Below are 16,131 nucleotides of genomic sequence, written 5' to 3' on the forward strand. Positions count from 1 at the left end.
CATGCTTGGAATTGTGGGCTGGACTGACTATTTCTGCCAGGTCTGTAAGCCTGTGTTTTGGAGGGAGAAGGGCAGCAAAGAGATCACAAAAGGGAAGGATGTGGTTAAGCCCTTCTTTAAGAGCACAGCTTGTTATCTTTGGGGTCAAGAAAATTATAGGGGATTGATAAATTTACTAGAACAGCAAGAATCACACTGGGTTTTTTTCCAGCTTTAAATAAGGACATTCTTTTCCCAAAATATCTTCCTTAGGCTTAGAAGGATCCTAGGAAAGGTTCTGACCAACCCAGACGTAGTCCAGAGAGCCAGCCTCCTGGGACACAGAACAGGACAGAGAAAGGTGAGAATGGATCTGAGAGGGAGATGGGAGTGAGGAACAGAGAATAACCTGAGGTAAGGGAACCAAGAGGCTCATTGGCCTAGGCATGATGTTGACTTTGCCATGACCTGGGTCACATATGGACACTTAAAAATTAATTTTGGTGAAGAGCTGCAGTTAGTGCTATTAGGGCAGATGGAGCCCTTCAGTGACCCAAATCCTGCTACAGACACCACGAGGCTTCCTTGTCCAACTCGGACAACCCCCTGCCTCCTCTCAACCTTTTGGCTCTAAGAGGTTACGTATTATCTCTCATCTCTTGCTCAACTCCAGAGCTGGCCTCAGCCACTGGGCTCACTGAGGTGGTGTTTCTCCAGCCCTGTGGGACATTAAGGACCAGGTCTATGACTGGGGGCAGAGATGAGGCAGACTGGAGTCCTCAATAAAGAGCCAGAGGACGTGTTAGCCGCAAAAGGAGTACATATCCTATGGCGAAAGTGCAGCCTCTGCTTCCTGCAGATAATTCTGTGTGGCCTGGCCCAGGACAATGGGACCTCTCCTTCAACCTCAAACAGCTGGTTCAGGGCACTTCTTCCCAGGAACTCAACTTGTTTACCCTGTGGCCCAAATTCTCTCTTGAGCCCAAAGAAACCCCCGCAATAGAAGTCTGGCCCCAAACTTTCACAATCAGACCCTCTTCATTGGGTCTCCAGACACAGGGACACTAGACCAAGATGGGATTGGGAGGCCCAGGTCAGCGTGGCCAGCAGGGAGGGGGGGAGCTGAGCCCAAGACCATGCTGCCCTGTGGCCTCTGCAGCCTGCCTGAGACCACAGGCGAGACGCACACATAGGCATCATTGCCCAGGCCAACCACTTCCTCCATGGCTCCCCAGGGCTCTCAGACCTTTGAGCTTGGCACAAAGCCTGCAGCGAGACCTCTGGACCCGTTAGTGAAGGCAGGAGAGGTGGGTAGGGGCCTGGGGCCTGAATGACGATGGGTAGCCATCATCAGAGCCTCCCAGGTTTGATGTCCAAAGACAAACCAAGGGCCAGATGTGACTTAGCGTTTATCAGTATCATTGTCAGCAAGACAAAGCACTGTCTACAGGCGACCAAAAGCTGAGGATCTCTGCCCACCATCAACCCCTCCATCCTTGCCCTAGCCCCTAACTCCAAGCCCCAAGGTGTTCCCTGGAGCAGATTCTGCCTCCTGGAGGCGCCAGGTGCAGGAGCTTTCCCTATCAACAAGCCAGCTTTCAGTTTCCTAAACCCCCTTCATTAGGTTCAGGTCTGCCCACTCACCCCCAGCCCAAGCCCAATTACAATCTCACCTGCCATGGTGGTAATCAGTAATTGTGCCAATTACTCTAACCACTGGGTGCTGAGGAGGAAGAGACCCACCCACACACTGCTGCTGAGATGCTTTCTTCCAGAGCTCTGTTTGCCTACTCTGAGTGGGACTGATATCTAGGTGCTCTCTGAGAACTCAGTGTACCTTCTGCTCCCGACAACTTGCCTTTCCATCCCCACCAGAGGAGATAGGGCCCAAGGCAAGTCAAGGGGGGACAGAAAGCACTTCCACATCTCCAAGATGCTGCAGACAAACCTCGAGTCTGTTCTCAGCTGAGCAAGTGGGTAACACAAGGGTGATGTCTGCACAGAGTTCATCAGGAGATTTGGGTTTGTGTTCTAGGTGCCTGGGGAAAACCTGAGATCCAGGGGGATAAAAGGATCCTGGAATCAAGACGCATGCCACTCTGTGCTGTGGGCTGCTGCCCCCCACCTGGAGTTCTTGTTGCCCTGCTCCCAGGGCCAAGAATGCTATCCTTATCTGGTTCTGTCCATCCCGGCCAGCCTTAACCAGGTAGTGCTAGGTGGCTTGGTTATACCGCAGCGTGCTTGGGGATGAACCAAAGTGAAGGAGGACATTACCAAGTGAAAAGATGCCCCAGTTCCCGTTTTAGGTGAGAAGGCTAAAGAGTTCCTGCTCCAGGTAACAGCACATGTGGAAGCTTTGGTCTCAGCTTAAGCAGTGGAAAGTGCTGTACAGATGCGCCCACCCACACCAGTACTGCCTTTTACTCTATCCTTGAGTACTGAAAACTAGGATGATTGGCCACAGAGCAATGTTTAGGGTATCATTTTCAGTCAATGATTTGTGAACATGCATTTTTAATGAGGTTGTCTGGTTCCTACGCACAGGTTATAGTTTCTGAGAACCCTCTTGTTATCAAGTAAATCTGATCCTTTCCATCATTTCTCACCAACAGAAAGGCATGGAATGGAAAGGAAGGAATGAAAACCAACCACAGTCCCAAGGAGAGTCTCTGATGAGCTGGTCTTTGGAGTCTAACAGTTCAGTGGTGGTTGAGTGATGGTGATGGCCCTAATGATACTAAAAAGTCCCCTTCATTACACCCTTCAAATCACTCCCACATGCAGGCTCTGTCACTCCTGTTTCCCTGGGTCCCTGCACTTCACCTGGCATCTGATTAGGCCCTAAGAGAGCTCTTGCTGGGCTAACAGGTAGTACAGCATTGAGAACAGGTGTGTGTTCTTCTGTTCCCAAGGTCTCTCAGGCCTCTGTTGATGTAGCTGTATTGCACTCCCTGCACACTCCTCAGGTGCTACATGAACGCCAAGGCCCTTGCCTCCTACCATTCAGGGCTTTCAGCCTCAATCTTCCCCAGACCACAGATTCTTATGCCTCCTCCACAGTTTCAAGCTCCTAAGCCACTAAGGTGGGAATGTGAGAAGCGATATCACCTCCCCAGTCAAGTCCAAGCTTACTCTTCTGAGGTCCAAGTTCAGGTTGGTTGGGAAGAGAGCTGGAGACTCTAAACGCAACCCTGCTATGGGCAGGAAACATAGGACTCACAACGGAGTAACTATGGTGCTGCTTGAATCTCTCCCACTCATGCCATTAGCTCACCTGATCAGGGTATCTACCTACACTTCACCTTTCCCCACTTACTACACCTTTCCCACTTACCTACTCCCCAAACAAAAATATTTGCTTTTCTGACTTCAAAGAAAAGCAGAGACATTCCTGCCAATGAGACTCTTCAAAGCAAATTCCTCCCTACCCAGTTATACTGAAGCCAGCATAGGAATCTGTACACGTGTGTGTATGTTTGCCTGTGCATGCAAGGAGGGAGGGTTGTGGAGGAAACTATGGGATGGGAGAAACCACAGCAACTCAGGGAGAAGAGGACAGAGGAAGATTCAGGTGGACAAAGCCTGGGAGAGCAAAGGGTTGGCTCAGACTTATAGATGCCAAGAGGGCTCACTTTTGCTTACTGAACTGAGTGGGGTTCAGTAACCAGTTGGGTGTTGACTACTGAACTGAGTCAACTCTTTTGTCCATCCCTCCCACATGCTGAAGGACATGGACACCCCAAGTAAATTATCCTCCTATGGCCGTGCACAGTGGCCCATGCCTGTAATCCCAACACTTTGGGAGGCCAAGGTGGGCAGATCGCTTGAGGCCAGGAGTTCAAGACCAGCCTGGTCAACACAGTGAAACCCCATCTCTACTAAAATTACAAAAATTAGCCAGGCATGGCAGTAATCCCAGCTACTCGGGAGGCTAAGGTACGAGAATCGCTTGAACCCAGAAGGCGGAGGTTGCAGTGAGCCGAGATCACGCCACTGTACTTCAGCCTGGGCAATGGAGCAAGACTCTGTCTCAAAAAAAAAAAAAAAAAAAAAAAAAAAAAAAAAAATTCCTCCTTTGGATTGTGTGAGCCAAGCAGTGGGCGATAGAAGTACCTGGGACACGTCCAGGGCTAATAGATGCTGGTGGCATACTGGATGACTGCACTTGAAGTGGAAGAGAACGGTAAAATAAGCGCAAGATGAGGTCAGTTCCAAGGCCAGGGAATTTGACAATTCCCAGGCAATTCTCTCAGGAGAATTATGGGAGAATAATTCATGTTCATTTTCCTGGGAATGGCAATGACATCTTCAGTTCCTCTGGATACTTCCGGCTTAAAACCCAGGCATACTAAGAGAGTCACTGTGTGTATAACGTATCTGCTAAAGGATAGAGATTTTCAGACTGGATTTAAAAAGTCCATCTATTTTGTTCACAATCCGTAACAACACAAAAATGTTTTTAGCGGAAATGATATTTAAAAAAAGGTTGCTGTAGCAATATTAATATCAGAACAAACAGAGTCTAAAGCAAAACAAACAAAAAAATGCCCCACAAGCATTATAGGGATAAAGAAGATCATTACTTAAAGATATTATATCAGGAAGATACAATAAGACTAAATCTGCATGCATTTAGCAATATAGGCTTGAAATATATTAAGCAAAAATTGAGATAATTACAAGGAGAAATTAACAAATACACGGAGTAGGAGATTTCTATTCATCATTTTAGAAATAAGAAGCTTAAGAAGCTAAAAATCGAAGAAGAATAGAAATAATTTGAACAAAACTTATTAAGTCCTGAGTTGTTAGATGTATATAGAATCTTACTCCCCAAAATGGACAAGACACACTTTTTTTAAGAACAGATGACAAAATATTTATAAAAGTAAATCCTAAAGCACTTCTCAAAAAACATCCAAAAAAGTTTATATGTTCTGTGACCATAATAAAGTGAAATAAAAATTCAATTTCAAGAAGATAAAGTATTTATTTGGAAAACTTCTAGTGCTCCCCTAAATGATTTAAACCAAAGAAATATAATTATGGTTACAAAATTGTTACAACCAAATAATAATGAAAACAATACACATCAAAATTTGTGGATGCGTGAAAATAGTGGTTTTTTTAAATTTTGAGATGGAGTCTCGCTGTGTCACCCAGGCTGGAGTGCAGTGGTGCAATCTCAGCTCACTGCAACCTCTGCCTCCCAGGTTCAAGCAATTCTCCTGCCTCAGCCTCCCAAGTAGCTGGGACTACAGGCACGCATCACCATGTCCAGCTAATTTGTTGTATTTTTACTAGAGATAGGGTTTCATTGTATTAGCCAGGATGGTCTGGATCTCCTGACCACGTGATCTGCCCGCCTCGGCCTCCCAAAGTGCTGGGATCACAGGCATGAGCCACCACGCCAGGCTGAAAATAGTTTTTATAGGAAAATGTATGGTTTTAAATGTGATTAGAAAATAGGATTGAATGTTAGTGAGCTACATATTCAATTCAAAAACTGAGAACGTTCAAAGAAAGTAGAAAGAAACAAAAAAGCAAAACAATGAATCAGGAAACAATAATGACAAACTCGAAAGTTGGGTTCTGAGAGAATTAATAAACCTGACAAACTTAAAAAAAGCAAAAAGCAAGATTTATCTAGGAAGGAAAAGGAATGAAAGAGGGGCAGAAAGAGCCTCAAAGGCAAGTAGAGGTACTATTTTTCTGTTTTGTTTTTTGAGATAGGATCTTGCTTTGTCACCCAGGCTGGAGTGCAGTGGTGTAATCATGGCTAGCTGTAACCTCAACCTCCTGGGCTCAGTCAATGATCCTGCCTCAGCCTCCCGAGTAGCTGGGATCACAGGCACATGCCACCACATCCGGCGAATTTTTAAATTTTTTGTAGAGACAGAGTCTCACTATGCTGCCTAGCTGATCTCAAATTCCTGTGCTCAAGCAATTCTCCTGCCTTGGTCTCCCAAAGTGCTGGGATTATAGGCGTGACCCACTGCGCCTGGCCTAGAGGTACTGTTGATATGATAAAAGCCTAGAGGATATTATGTCCGTAGAAGGCAAGTCCCCCTCTCCCTTTCCTGTTGGCAATGTGGTGCCCATGTCTTAATTATCTTTGTATCTTCAAAGGTTGGCAGCCTGGTACCTAATAGGTATTCAGTGGGATTGGTGTATGGAATCAAATCCCCTTCTTGAGTAGGTTGTCTATGGCCCCAATATTGGAGTGAACAGAGAGTCAAGAATTAAATGGTGCTATTTGTTACTGACGTTAAGAAAAGAACAAAAGTTGGCTGGGCGCGGTGGCTCACACCTGTAATCCCAGGACTTTGGGAAGCTGAGGCGGGCCGATCATCTGAGGTCAGGAGTTCCAGACCAGCCTGGCCAATATGGCAAAACTCCATCTCTACCAACAATACAAAGAAAAGAATTAGCTGGGCATGGTGGCACACACACCTGTAATCCCAGCTACTAGAGAGGCTATGACATGAGAATCACTCGAACCCAGGAGGCTTGAACCCAGGAGGCAGAAGTTGCAGTGAGCCGAGGTCTCACTACTGAACTTTAGCTTGGGTGACAGATTGAGACTCTGTCTCAAAAAAAGAAAAGGACCGAAGTTTAAGAAAACTTGAAAAATAATAATCAGAGCAAATCAAAATTATCTTTATAATAATACTCTCATTTACTTAGATGAAATTCGCTTGAACAAGAAAGGAAGGGGTAGTGTTATAGCTGCCAGGGAGGGTGTTCAGCGCCAGGACACACAGGTCCCACATATGAGTTTCAGCTGCCATGACTATCACATGCAGAAAGCAGATCAATCATGGTAGCTGTGCCCAAGCATCTTCACGGCTAAGAAAGTCGGACCTGCCAGATTCTCACATCAGTCTACAAAATCAAAGGACTTAATCTTGGCTTTCACAGATACACTCATACGGGTCAGGAGCAAGATCAGGAACACAGCAAAGTTTGAGCGTTTCTGGCTGCAAATGGAAAATGGTAAGGCATACAGAGCCAGGACACTGAAGACTAGGATCTCCAAAAATGTGACCCTTTCCAGGCACCTAGCCCTGAGCCATTCCCTTGTGGTTCTGACTGCCATCTTGACTTTGCACCCTGTGGAGAGTTCACCCCAAGTCTTATCAGGCATTGCTAACTCGGTGTGAATCCATATATCAGATGATTTCCTGACATGAGCATTTGATGGGGGCAGGTTGGGTGGAGTGAGCTGAGGGCACAGGGGCAGGAAGGCATGAAGGCATTGGCTGCCTGAGGGAAAAAACTGGCAGGGAAAACTGCCTAATGTAGAGTCCCACCCAGGGCCAGCCCTGAGCATGTGGTCAGCTGAAGGGAGAGCCCACAAGCAGGAATGCATTCTGGATGCCCCAGCACAGCTGGAAGCCATGTGGCCTCTCTGGGTCAGGGCCAGGAGCACAAGCAGACTAGCAATCAGAGAGTGGAGGGAGAGACACATAGCATCTGGCTCAGTAAATAACAGCTTCCAGAGAAACAGCTTCACGTGAGTGCACCATGGAACGGATGCAAGGTTATGAGCTGCTATCACTCCATCAGCCCCACTCGCCATGTCAGCAGCACCCAGCCACCAGGAGGCTTTGACGGCAAACAGCAACCTCAAAACAATCCTAACAAACATTTGTAAGGCACTTTTTGATATAAAGTTCTTTCAAATGCGTTATCTCCCTTGAGTCTCACAACATCCTCTGGAATGTATGTATTTAAGACTTTTTTATTTTATTTTATTTTAATTTTTTATTTTATTTTGCAAAAGACGAAATTGAGGCTCAGCAAAGATAAGAAACTAGGGACAGGCCTGGGACTTCTAACTCCAGACCTAATATGTTTCATGCCTTTGCTTTTCAATGTGTGATCCACAGACCAGCAGCATTGGCTCACCCTAGAAGCTTGTTAGAAATACGGAATTGCAAACCTGGACCTCATGAATCAGAGCCTACATTTCAACAAGATCCCCTGGCAATTCGCATTTTACATGCACATGAAAGCCTGAGAAGCATTCTTTCTACCAAATCAGACCACTCCTCATAAGTACCGGATGATCTGCCTGGGTCATACACTCTTAGGGCATCTTAGCATTTTAGAGCTGGAAGGCAATTCTCAAAAGCTCTTAGGCCCACCCTGTCATAGGACAAATAATGACACTGACACATTTGCAAAACAATTTCCTAGCAGAACAAAGGTAAAACCCCAAATCTCTCTTTTGACTCAAAAGGCTTCCATTGTAACTGTTCTCTTCCTATTTCTTTGTCTTTATTTTCACATTTGTTGCTTTATATTTGGGATTGTGTTTATTTTTTTCTTTCTGTAACTGGCGGGCCAGTTATGTACAATTTAGGCTAATAGTAAATTTCATTGCATTTTCTGAGCACGCATTAATAGAGAATGAAACAATAAACAAGAACAGAAGCAATAATGGCCTTTTCTAGCATGACCTCCTTTTTAGGGTCAGTCACATGATAGGTAGCTGCAGAAAACCAGCCTAGTATGAAAGATCAGTCCTAGATAATCTGGGACAATCACGGAGTTGCTTACAAATATACATTAGATGTAATAATATGTGGAGAGATCTACTTAATAATAACGTGCGGAGAGATACCTATGTATCTGCAAGGATTTAGGCCACCTGATTAAAAGTGCACCTGGCGAGCACAAGTGCAGGACTTTGGCACTTTTCTGGTTAACTTGCTAAATATAGATGGCCAAACCAGATCATTCAGGCCAGTGGTGATTTTTAAACCTAAATATTCTGGTTTGGCTGTTTTCATTTGTAAAATTAACCTGATACTCGCCAAATCACAGCTTCATTCATGCTCTATGAAGAGAAAAGTAACGCTCATGTGAGTGTGAACGCACATGTGATTTAATATGTGTATTTACATGTAACTCAGCTTTGTTGAAATGAGATAATACGTACTCAGACATTCATCCCAGAAATGGTGTGAAATCCGGGTATCTAATCCTAATATCTCTAGGAATGTTTGAGGTGGGAATGGAGTTGGGCTTATGTTTCTTTCAGTCACTTCTGGCTCTAAGTTCCTGCTTGTATGGAATTTTATCTCTTTTTTTAATGTCTTACCTCTTGTGGACATTTCCACCTCCACCTCCATTGATTCAAACATGTAATTCAGCCCCTATTTCTTAATTTCTCTAAGATGTTACCACAAAGACCAGGCGGTGCCTACTGCATGTGAGCTACTGTAGAACTGAAAGTAACTGAGGGGCAGTTCTTTGCTGCATAACAGAATCAGTCATAATGTTGATTACTATAATCTTTGTCCTTAAAAGTCTTTCAGCTCTTTCCCCTCCCCATATTCCCACCATGGGGAATTGTATTCTACTTGGACTCAAGCCTCCTACCATGTTGTGGCTCCTTCCTCTCCAGTCTCCTTCTAAACTAACCATCCCTCACCCACAAATTCCTATGTTGGTTATCTCTGTCTCAGTCAAAGCTCACTCCATGCAAAGACTGCCTTCCACAACCCAAATGGCCCATCGTGGTGTTTGTTCAACAAAGTGCTTGAGGAAGAATTTTCCCTGTCAGTGACAGAGGCTCCTTTCCCAACACACCAACACCTTGTGTTACAGACAGCAGTCCGTGTGCTAGTGTGTACATGTGAATGTATGTGCAAGCATGGGTGAGAGCATATGTATGTACAAGTGTGTGTATGTGTGACTGTGTGTGTGCACGTGTGACTGTGTGTGTGCACATACAGGGAGAGCCCTAAGAACTAGATCAAATGTTATTGGGAAAAGGCACAAAGTAGATGTTTAGACTCACTCGTTAGGTGTTGGATCCAGAGCTAGGAAATCCCACATGTCAGTCTTATGAGGGTCCCAAGGAGAGGATTCTCTATACCCAAACTGCATCTGCTAATTGTGAAATGACATAGAGATAATGCAAAAGAAAATAAAGAGATAGAGCCACGGGGAACTGGAAAGACAGAAAAAGAATTCATTGAACAGCAAGTTCCAAGGTCATCTTGATTCTCAGAGACCTGGGCTACAGTGACTTGCCACACATGCCACTGGGAGGGACAAAGTTAGGTAGGAGTTTCTACTTCTTGGGCATGGAAGACCGTGGGGAGGGGGAGCAAGGTGAGCTATATAGCCTCTCCCTCCCCAGAGATCTCTGAGGCCCAAGATAGTCCACCAGTAAAAATGGAGCCAGGTCCTGGCCTTCCTGGAGGGAGAAGGAGGGCAAGGATGAGCTCTCAAAGCCAAACCTAGTTTAAGAGATTTCCAAGCAAAGGAACATGAGCCCATCTGCACCCCCAGAGTTAGAAGGATTGGCTTCTTGAAGGTTCGGGGAACAGGATGGGGTTAGCTTTATTTATTTATTTGTTTGTTTGTTTGTTTATTTATTTACTTATTTTGAGACAGATTCTTGCTCTGTCACCAGGCAGGAGTGGAGTGGCACAATTACGACTCACTGCAGTCTCAACCAGCTGGGCTCAAGAAATCCTCGCGCCTTAGCCTCCCAAATAACTGAGACTACGGGCAGCACTCCCCAACATGCCTGACTACTTTTTTTTTTTAATGTTTTGTCGAGACGGGGTCTCCCTCCATTGCCCAGGCTGGTCTCAAATTCATGGGATTAAATGATCCTCCTGCCTCGCCGTCTCAAAATGCTGGGATTACAAGTGCAAATCACTGCACCTGATGGAGTTAGCATTTCACCAGCTCCTTCTCTCACACTGCTTATGTTCCCCAGGGTTTAGAGCCTCCAGAGGAGTGAGGGCTGTAGACAATATGTTCAATGTCACACGTGTTACATGGAGATATAGGCAAGACCAGAACGTCAGTGGACATGTGCTAATGGCCTTCCCTATTGTACGTCCAGGCAGCCCTGCTGGGCCCCAGCATAAAGAGGCCCTTGAAGCCTGTGCTCTGCCCTTGTTGCAGGGCAGCACTGCCAAGCCCAGGAGAATCCTCCCTCTACTTACCTCCTCCAGCCCCACTAGATCCTGACCTGGCTTGAAGAGCCATGCCCCTCCAAGTGGGATGAGTTCTTCAAGGAACGAGAAACGGAGACTGCATCCCAGCTCCATCCCTGACTTCTTGTGTAACCTTTGCTAAGTTGCAGAATCACCTGAGCACCCATTTCCTTGTTTAGGGAATGGCAGTAATAATGACTACTTTGTGGGGTTGTTTTAGGATGAAATAGAGGGTACCTGACTTTGGTTTGGGGGACAGTGGAACCGGTTATGGCTTCCTCCAGGGCCACATCATGTTGCCCAGTGCTCAAGCCCTAAGCACTTGAGGGCAGGGACAAGTCTCACTTATCTCTGTGCCCTCGGTACCTGGCACAATGCCCAGCTCATTCTATGGTATCCAATATGCATGTGTTGAGCTAAATTTGGCAAGTCAGAAGGTCATGGAGAAGGAAGCATCTGACAGGTTCTGTCTGTCACCTTCAAAGGGCAAGGACCTGAGTCCCCACCCCCACCCCAGGACCCACCTCCCCCCAGCCCCACCCAGCTCTCAGCGTCTCTCAGCGCTTCCTCTTCCCCTCATTTCTCTCTTGGACCAAGGATCACCCTGGGAGTGTCCCATACGGGTGTGCTGTGATGATGTGCCCTGCTCTTGCCCGATTAGCTTCCACAACTGCTCCACCTGAACCCAGGGCTCTGCACACTCCCTGGGCCCCATTACTCCATCAGGCCTGGACCCCCTCCCACCACACCCTCCTCACTCACCTAGTCTCCAGATAAAATATAGGATGCCCAATTAAATTTGAATGTCAGATGTACCTATACTAAAAGAAATTATTGTTTATCTGAAATTAAAATGTAACCGGTATCCTGTAGTTTTATTTGCGAAGTCTGGAAAGGCTACTTAGGCAGTGCCTTTCTACCAACCACAGTCTTCCCTTCCTCCATACCTGTCTTCCAGTCCCACCAGATCCTAAATGACCTTAGCAGCTGGGACCATTCACTAATTTATTCATTCACTCATCCAACACATTTTTATTGCACACCTACCAAGCGCCAAGCCATCTGCTAAGCATTGGGGTTACAATGACGGAAACATCAGACGTAGCCCCTGCCCTGTGGAGTTTACATTCTGGAGTGAACAGCAAAGGTGAAAGTGAAGAAACAAATAAATACAATTACTACTAAGTACAATCCATGCTATTATGAAAAGAAACTAAATAGAGGACTGAAATAGAAATTAGAAGAGGAGGGCTGGTTTGGACAGGGCAGTGAGGAAAACTTCTCTGCAGAGATGACACACAGGTGGATGTGAAGAATGAAAATGGGGCCAGTTCAGTGTGTGTGTGTGTGTGTGTGTGCGTGCGCGCGCGCGTGCGTGCGCACACTGGGGGAGGATGGGATTCTAGGCCCTACGGTAGGGAAAGAAGTTCGACTAGTGGGAAATGAAAGACTCAAGCACCTGGCCAATGATAAAGGGTGTAAGATAAGACTGGGAAAATGGGAAAAGTGCAGAATTACTCAGGGCCTCACAGGCTATGGTAACATTCCAAACACACACACATGCACGTGCACATGTGCACACACACAGCACATAGGCATGGGCACACTGAAAGCTTCAGGAGAAAAGAGATCATGAACTGAATGCTATTAAAATACAGTTCTGGTTGGTTGGTTGGTTGGTTGTTTGAGACAGGGTCTTACTCTGTCACCCAGACTGGAGTGCAGCGGTGCAATCTCAGCTCACTGCAGCTTGGACCTCTCAGGCTTAAGTGATCCACCCACCTCAGCCTCCTGAGTAGCTGAGACGACAGGCGCACGCTACCACACCTGGCTGATTTTTTTTTTTTTTTTTTTTTAATAAGTGAGGTCAAGCTATGTTGCCCAGGCTGGTCTGAAAGTCCTGGCCTCAAGTGATCTTCCCCAAAAGACAATTCTTCATACTTTCTGGAAATTGAAATGGAGGAGCTGAGGGTTGGCAGCAGGCAGGCCAGTCATGAGGCCACTGTGGAGTCCAGGTAAGAGAGGATGGTGGCTTAGAAAAACCAGGGCTATGGTGGCCATTGAGATGAATGGTGGAAAAGCAAGTGCATTTTGTGTGGGATCTGGTGGACTGGACGGTATATTGGATGTGAAAGGTAAGGCAGTACCAAGGACCACAGTCTTCAGCAACTAGAAAGATGAAGGTGAGGCAGGTTAGATTGGGGGTGACAGAGGGGAATCAAGGGTTGTCATCTGGATGCATTACGTTGAAATGTCTGCGAGGCCCCCAACAGAAGTGTCCAGGGGAACTGCTTCTGGGAGTCAGAACGCAGAGGAAGAATGGGGTTTGCCACCATACAGATGGTGTCTAAACCACAGAAATACGGCAGAGGGGATGGCAGTACCAAGTCCATGCAGCACTGGCTTTCCAGTCACTTCGAAGAGAAACCTGCCAAGAGGCCTGAGAAGGAATCACAGACAAGTCAAGAAGGAACCAGAAGGACAGCGCCACATGGGGGGAGCAGAAGGGAAAAGAGAAGGCCTCGGGAGGGGAGTCAGTTGAGTCCAGGCTGCTGGGAGAGGACGAGGGAGGCACAGAAGCGCTCCTCAGGCCGAGTTTCATGTGAAGAGCTGCAGTGGAGCAGTGGCTGGGGCTGAGGGAGGAAGTAGAGGCAGCAAGTGGCCCTGCTCTTGTGAGGAGGACGGCTGTGGAAGCGTCAGCGTGATGGACTGGCAAAGATGGATCCTGGAGAGGGATACTTTTAGAGATGAGAGGTAGAGCATGCTGATGGGAACGGTCCAGGAGAAAGCAGGGTGGGGTTGGAGGTCAGGAGAAGATATGAAGGACAGCTGAGGCACCCTCCCCCTCAGGTGCCCCCTCTCCCCCCCCACCGCCCGCCTTCCTCCCTCCACAAAGGCGAGGGAGCCATGGCCCTGGGACCTGGACCCAGGCTTGGATGGAAGGCAGAGGCCCAGCCCCCGCTAGGGTGGAGAAAGCCGTGGAGGGGAGGACCTGCCTTTGCTCTGGAAATAGAAAACCAACACTGGTAACTGAGTAACTCTCGGAGAGGGGTGCAAAGGCACTGGCAAAATCTGAAGGAACACAAATAAGCTGTACCGCTTGGGCAGCGAGGTGGATCGGATGTAGGGGGTGCAGCGGCCTGACCTGCAGGGGCCACAGGGCTCTTCCCAGTCCTGCCTGACCACAGCCAAAAGCGATGGTTCCTGGGAGGCAGAGCATCACCAAGAAAAGATCAGGCGCTCAGCCCCAGGCCGTCAAGTCCCATTTCCTCTACCCACCGCCACTGCCTGCTCCGACTGCAGCCTGGCGCACCACCCGGACGAACAGACGGACGAACAGACAGACGGACAGACAGACAGAGGCTGGCCTCGCAGCCTCCGCCAGCAGAGAAGGCCTGCGCGTGGGATCCAGCAAGGCCAGTGCCCTGCCTCCCTCCAACCACCGCCCACCCTTCTCTGACCGCGCCAGCGCCGGATCCCATCTCCCCTCCCACACCCCTCCCACCCGCAGGGGGCAGCCTTTACTGCCATCCTCTCTCAAACCTCCCTCACCTGCGGCCCCAAAGCGCGGGCTACACACCTGTGCACCCCACGCACCCGTGCACCCCCACACACCTGCGCGCCCCACACACCTGCGCACCCACACACCTGTGCATCCCTCACACCTGTGTACCCACACACACCTGTGCGCCTCACACACCTGCGCACCCCCTCACACCTGCACACTCCCTCACACCTGCACACCCCTCACACCTTTGCACCCCAAACACCTGTGCACCCCCACACCTGCGCACTCCCTCACACCTGCACACTTCACACACCTGCGCACCCCCTCACACCTGCGCACCCCCCACACCTGCGCACCCCTCACACCTGCGCACCCACACACACCTGCACACACTCTCACACCTGCGCACCCCCACACACCTGCACACCCTCACACCTGCGCACCCACACACACCTGCACACACCCTCACACCTGCGCACCCCCACACACCTGCACACACTCTCACACCTGCGCACCCCCACACACCTGCGCACCCCCTCACACCTGCGCACCCACACACACCTGCACACACCCTCACACCTGCTCACCCCCTCACACCTGTGCACCCACACACCTGCGCATCCCCTCACACCTGCGCATCCCCTCACACCTGCGCACCCCTCACACCTGCGCATCCCCTCACACCTGCACACCCCCTCACACCTGCGCACCCACACACACCTGCGCACCCCCTCACACCTGCTCACCCCCTCACACCTGTGCACCCCACACACCTGCGCACCCCCTCACACCTGCGCACCCCACACACCTGTGCACCCCCTCACACCTGTGCACCTCCACACACCTGCACACCCCTCACACCTGCACACCCACACACACCTGCACACCCCTCACATCTGCACACCCCCACACACCTGCGCACCCCCTCACACCTGTGCACCCACACACACACCTGCGCACCCCTCACACCTGCGCACCCCCACACACCTGTGCACCCACACACACACCTGCAAACCCCCCACACCTGCACTCATGACTGGATAGCAGGCTCCTCGGAGGAGCTTTCTACCAGCATCTAGGAGTCCCTGAGTGACAGGTTGGGCTGCAGGTGAACACACTGCCCTCTTTCTGCCTCAGTCCCGCTGTCCTCCCTTGCTTTGGGCAGGGCCCCTGCGTCCCTCTCTGGCCTCACCCCTGTCCCCAGGCTCACCGCCAAGGTCGCAGGAAGCAGAGGTGCGTCTCCCCCTGCAGCAGACCACCCTGGCCCTGCTGCTGTCCAGTCCCCAGGCCTGCCCTTCTCCACACTGCGCCAGGACAGCAGGGCCTTCAGGGAAAGGAGGGGCCAGGCTGCAGGGAGTGGGGCTGGGCCTGCCCTCCTGAGGAGGAAAGGAAGGTGAGAGTCAGTGACCTGAGAAGTTTCCATGAACTCTGCCCATGAGGGAACAGGGGAGGACCAGGAGGCTGGGCCCCACACAGCCGGAGGGAGCCACCTGGCAAAGTGGTTTCCCTACCATCAATTTCTAACTGAATCTTGAGGTAAACAGACACACCGGACCTGCCCTGAGGAAGGAGGCAGGTTGGGAACTGCTTGCCACCACGGGCATTAGAGGAGCCAGAGGTATCTGGAGCAGGGGGTGGGGGTCAGGGCTGTGGACAGCCTGGCCGTCCATCCTGGGC

The 16,131-nt window shown here is 49.2% G+C and overlaps 1 protein-coding gene across 3 annotated transcripts in view; it reads right to left on the reverse strand.

Annotated features, from left to right (window-relative positions):
• The window catches only part of VDR (vitamin D receptor), a 105,715-nt gene extending 89,955 nt beyond the window's left edge, over positions 1-15,760 (reverse strand). For all 3 annotated transcript variants that reach the window (XM_074006732.1, XM_074006735.1, XM_074006737.1), the window contains exon 1: positions 15,665-15,760. The gene's annotated coding sequence lies outside the window, so the exon portion shown is untranslated. The remainder of the gene's footprint in view (positions 1-15,664) is intronic.
• Positions 15,761-16,131: the final 371 nt, after the last annotated feature.

Source organism: Macaca fascicularis, chromosome 11 (assembly GCF_037993035.2).
Source record: "Macaca fascicularis isolate 582-1 chromosome 11, T2T-MFA8v1.1".
Classification (NCBI taxonomy): Eukaryota; Metazoa; Chordata; class Mammalia; order Primates; family Cercopithecidae; genus Macaca; species Macaca fascicularis.